This window comes from Nematolebias whitei, chromosome 13 (assembly GCF_014905685.2).
Source record: "Nematolebias whitei isolate Nwh7 chromosome 13, NemWhi1, whole genome shotgun sequence".
In the NCBI taxonomy this organism is placed as follows: domain Eukaryota; kingdom Metazoa; phylum Chordata; class Actinopteri; order Cyprinodontiformes; family Rivulidae; genus Nematolebias; species Nematolebias whitei.
Genome location: NC_056510.1, coordinates 19,622,888 through 19,628,932, shown reverse-complemented (window position 1 = coordinate 19,628,932; position 6,045 = coordinate 19,622,888).

The following is a 6,045-nucleotide window of genomic DNA, read 5'->3' as shown; positions in this document are numbered from 1 at the left end:
AAGACGGCATACGCGAATATATATATATACATATATATAAGCATTTTTACTTATATTTTTCAAAGATTCTTCCTTTTTAAAATGGAATAAAGCTGTACTGCTCTTGATTCAATGGACTTATAGTTTGAATACGTCAGTACTAAGCACATTAAGTATTTTGAGTTGCTGGTAGACAAGCTTTAAACTTGTTCCTGAAAGTGCAAACACTCATTGATGGTTTTATTCTCACTGGTGGAAAATGATTCAAGACAAATGTTCAACACAGATGTAGTCAGTATGTTGAGTAGTAACTTCCAGGACAGCTATTTTTTTTCCAACCGTTTAAACAGCCAAACACATGCATCCCAAACTTCTCAACATATGCTTTATACATTATTAATTACTCTTCGCAATACACATGGGTAAATAGTTATTTATGGTAAATTTCCTTTTAAATCTATAAAACATGAAACGCTTGATTGGGCGCAACTAAGAGCTGCATAAACTTGTTATAGCTTTTTTTTTTCATACAATAGTGTGAGTTCTTTTATACAGTGGCCCTGTGGTATAAAAGGACAATATCTGAAAAAAAACAAAACAGAATTACATAAAAAAAAAAAAGAATTACATTAAGCCAAAACGCTAGTGGCCAGAATCACATTTGAACCCCCCCCCCCAAAAAAACAAAAAAACAAAAACAAAACAACAACAAACAAACCAAAAACAGAATTACAATTACATTAGAAAAAAAAATGGAATCACATTTGAAAAAATGGAATCATATTTGAAAAAACTGAAAAAATACACACAAAAAAAATCTGTTTTTTTTTCTGCTGTAATTCCATTTTTTCAAATGTGATTCTGGCCACTTCTGCTCTGGCCACTTCCGCTATGGCCACTTCCGCTGTAGCCGCTTCCGCTTTGTCCACTTCCACTTGGGCCACTTCCGCTTCAGCTACTTCCTTTTTGACTTAATGTAATTCCATTTTTTCAAACCTAATTCCTTTTTGTTTTTTCTTCAAATGTGATTCTGGCCACTTCCACTTTAGCCACTTCCGCTTTGGCCACTTCTGCTTTGGCTTAATGTAATTGTGTTTTTTCACAAGTATTTCAGTTTTTTTGAAATGTGATTCCTACCACTTTTGCTTTGGCCACTTCTGCTTTGGCTTAATGCAATTCAAATTTTTAAATGTAATTCTGTTTTTTCAAATGTGATTCTGGCCACTTCCACTTTGGCCACTTCCACTTCGGCCACTTCTGCTTTGGCTTAATGGAATTCCGTTTTTTCACATATTGTTCATTTACACCTTAGGGCCACCATACTTTTAACTGTCAAAGCAAATATTAATGAGCCTGAATAGAAAATAGATGCAATTTGGTCAGGTTGTCCTTTTTGAAAGGATGATGTAAAAAAATAACTTTTATTATTTTTGATCAAACATAAATACAATAATCTGAATCATGTCTTTTGCACTTTTTAAGTTTTTTTTTTTTTAACTGGTGATGTTGGACACTGATAAGAACTGTGTATGAAGGGAGCAGGGGGATCACATTTGACAAATGTTTTGCTGTTTGGGAGCAGAAGTGAAGATTTCAATGCAAAGTCAGGTCTTAGTAGTTTGGGTGCACTAACAACACAACTATACAAGCTATAATGCCTGGACCATTAAACTGTTAGGCAGGCAGGAGTGGTTTAAGTAAATAAAATGCAGCAGCAGGCCAAAATACTTTTTATATCATTTTATTTTTGCAAGGTAAGAGTTTCCCTGTGAAACATTGATATTCTCACAGGTAGATAGAGTTTCTTACAGAATACTTTGACAGCCCATGTTTTAAAACTGGTCATTGTTATTATGCACCATAAACATTGCTATATGTTCATGTGAGTGAAAAGAGATTCAGAAGTTAAATATATATATATATGTTTTTTTTATTTTTTATTAAAGCAATAAATATACCAATGTGTGCAACCAAAATGAAACACTCAGCAGAATGATTTCTGGGCTGAGCTTCATCTTAACAGATTGGGAAACAATAGTCATGGTTAAAGGCTAAGCCATGGGGGTTCCTTCTCATCTGGTCTCCTGCTGAATGTCACCTCCACTAAAACAGAATCAAAGCCTCTTCTGACTGAGTAGAGTATGTGATTTATAAGATAATAAATTCCAGATTACTATGATTTTGATTATTTATGTCAATCATAAATATTCTGAGTGTATCACATGGAAAGCGTTGATTGTTTTCCAACCTAAAATCTATGGTCAGCAGAGTCATTAATGACCTGTTACCAATGGAAGCTACAGCCACTTAATTGAAGCTATGAAGGCAGAAATGATGAATTAATTAAAAATATATAAAATATCTGAACATTAAAATTTATATTCCTGGTTGCATTTTCCCCAAAATCCAAAAGAAATACAAATCTGAATAACAACATATGTGCCCAAACACGGTGAGCTGATTAATGTGAGGAAGGAGGAAAAAATGAGCTGCAAATACAATGCACCAGACTAATTGTCTTATTTCATGTTGTTTTTGTAATTATTAAAAATGAAACCTAAAGCTGAAAATAAATTTTGATCAATTTTACTCTCGCGTTGTATGGAATTGATGGAAATTGAGATTGTTGACATCATTCAAATGAAATCAAACGTTCTTTGCATTTGACAAATTTCTAACATAAAAAATATAAATTGATATGAATCTAAATTTAAGTCCAGACATAAAATTTCAATCCAACCATCCATCCAAGGTGAAGCTTTTGACAGAAAAGTAACCCATAATTGGAAAAAAAATCTGTTTAAAGCCATGCAACACCTTTATGCTCATTACAAGTATTTCAACAAGACCAGCCTAATGGTACCATTTGTGTTATTGGCATAAAATATATTCTTTACACTGAAGAAAGTATTTTCAATATTGTGTAATATCGGTTTGATATACTTTATTTGCTCAGTGTGACGAGGTCCTGATCCCTTTACTTCATTTTGTCCACTGGTATTCTTAATGCAGTTTTCTTTGTGTTCCTATCATTTACTTTACATTTCACATGATTAATCTTTGGTCCTGCAAATGTTTACACAGAAGCTTTAAATTAGACTATATGCACAGGTAGAGGACTAATTGTTTGACGTTCTTACTTTCAGCAGTCATTTCCAATACTCACATCATAATACATTGCCTGTCCAGCCCCAGTCAGCCACCAGATACAGTTATCATCCTTTATAATGCAGCAGTTTATTTTAAGGAAAGAATGTCTTTTCAATCCGTAGCATTTATATAGTGTGTAAATTTAAGACAATAAATGCCATTTACACCTGCTTGAATGAATACATGTCATATAGCTCTCTTTTAATGATGGAAATTTCATTACTCCAGATCCAGTTTCCATCATTAATTATTAAAACATGGCTGCTTTATCAACTGATTGTCTCAACTCTATGACAAAGATAAACAGGTCAAACAGAGTGGTGCTAAAATCACAATATGTCTTAAGACACAGTCATTCTGACGTGGTTATATTTCTATTTCTATCATTAAACACTATACTCCTTTTTATATCTTGCAACTGTGAAATACTTTGTGATTTTTATCCATAAAAGGTACTTTAAGTTGTAGCAAAAACAATAAAAAAGACAGAAAAACAACATGATTTTATTAAAGATATTTCCAAAATTACCAACATCTCATGGGATTAGGACAAGAGCTCTTCAGCAAAATGTGAAGACACGTCACTAAATCATATTTTGCCGTGGCACAATTTAAATTAGCAAAAAACAGACAAACAAAACAAACAAAAAACAACAACCAAGCTTTTAATATTATTTTTCAGGTCAGTATAGGGTACTGTAGATTTGTACTTTAAAGTAGCAGCTCGTAATATCAGTGACTGATGCATCGCTTGCCTGTCCAATTATTAATTGTACGTACTGCTGCTGTTTGTTTGCATTTGTATCTAAACCTTCATGTCAGCATTGGAGAGTCGCAAATTTAAATTGCTTAATTATAAAACTCATGTGTTAGGCAGGTTTGTTGCACTTTCTCAGAGATTTCATGGGAAAACATGACCTAGAAAACTTTAGTTTTTGCATTGGACTCTGTTCATTTGATGTTTTTGCTATAACTCTAAAGGGCTGCTTTTCCAAGGTCCTTATCCTTATAGACACCGTCATCATGCACAGCACAATGTTGACACTAAAAGAAAGAAATTTCTCTTTATTTGCTTGTGCTAATTAATGTCACTGCAACCTACAAGCACAGAAAACTATAGGTATTTTAAAAATGTATTAGATAGATATGACATAATTTTGAGGTAATATTGCTCATCTATATTGTATCAAGGCTTTATATCAATTTGGAAACACTGATGTGCTTTGATTGATGTTGCTAACATTTACTCTGTAAGTATCATTCTCCCGTTGCATCACTGTAGCTGTTAAACACACTCCTACAACTCTTGCCTTGTCTAATGAAATCTGACATGTTTCTGTTTAGGGCTAGTCTGTTTAACCTAATACGCAGCATTACTGGGGTATAGCCTGTCAGGACTAGGGCATGTATAGAGAGGCCATTGCAAGCTCACCCTTTGTTTAGAGTCTTTAGGGCTTGTGGCGGTATCTATCCTCAATGAGATCGCTGTGAGCTGCATAGCCTGGCCTGGTTTCATCCTCAATCAGTGTCTTCAGATCCTTCAGGGGCAACTAGCAGCTCTTGCTCAGGCAGTATAGCACATGTGTTTGCTTGTTTTCATGATAGTCTGCTTTGTGATAATTTATATATTTTGGGTTACTTCACTTTTGAGCAGAGTGAACAGAATTGAGAGTAAAGTTTAGTTCTGACATACAAACATTGATTTGGTGGAAAACACTGATGGTAAAATACAAAAAGACAAAGGTGATGACCATCAAGAACGTCATACGATGAACATAGTAAACAGATATGTCAATGTGCTTGTTGGTCTTGTAGACAAAAAATAGATTTAAAAATTAATAATGAAGAATTTCTATTATCTTCAATAGAAAGAAGCTGATTTTTGGTTTCAAGCTGCAAATCTCAAAAAGCCACTGTTCAGAACTGCCATAAATTATTAGTCACTTAGTTTGAACTGTTTTTAAACATGTCAGCATGTCAATTTTAATAGTGATCGTGTGCATCGTTTTCCCCTCAGGTCATCTGATGTGTGGAGCATCAGCTGTCAGTCAGCTGTGTGCAATAGCTGAAAAAGAAGAAACATTTTTCTACTAAAGTCTTGGTTTGGCAGTTTGGCCCCCAATGTTATTTTACACAGTAAATGTAAGTAGAAACATTTTTTTTTTTCTACAGCACAATTTCTGCACTTAGAGTAACTTCTATACATAAATATACCTAATATTAAAATAATTGTGCTTAGGTATCCTACTAGTGTTTATAGCTCTTAAATTACAAATATTAAATCATTGTTCTAGAAATAACCAGGTGTTTCTGTTTACTGGTAGTTCAGATTTGACTTTACTTTACTTTATTTTATTGTCATTGCCATAATAACAACAGTTATGGATAACAACAAACTTCTGATGGAGTATCATACACCTACACGTTAATAAATTAGCACATAGTGGTGCGTAAGAACTTTGAGTATGACCATCAACACCTGTTTTCTTACTTTATGTGTATTTGTACATCATCCCCAAAGTAAATATAAGAATATTAGCATTATGTTTCAGGTGAGACAAAGCTAACAAAATTATAAAAAATAGCTTAAATACTGTTTGGGATTTTAGGGAACAAGGTGATAGTGGGCATGTATACAACAGGCTGCTACAATATTGTTTTTGTAAATTTCTGTAAACAATGTCCACTTTGGCAAATGTTATTAAAAATATCAGTTTTTCCTCACCTAAAACTCCCATTTTGTGTAGCTAAGAATTGCAAATGCAGCAGAAAATATTTTGTTAAAAAATATCCCACGTGGAGAAGGCAGGGCATCAGTCTTGTTTTCAGCTCCCCTTTCACATCTGCTCCTGATCTCTAATCATCACACCTGCTCCTGAGCTCTAATCATCACACCTGCTCCTGAGCTCTAATCAT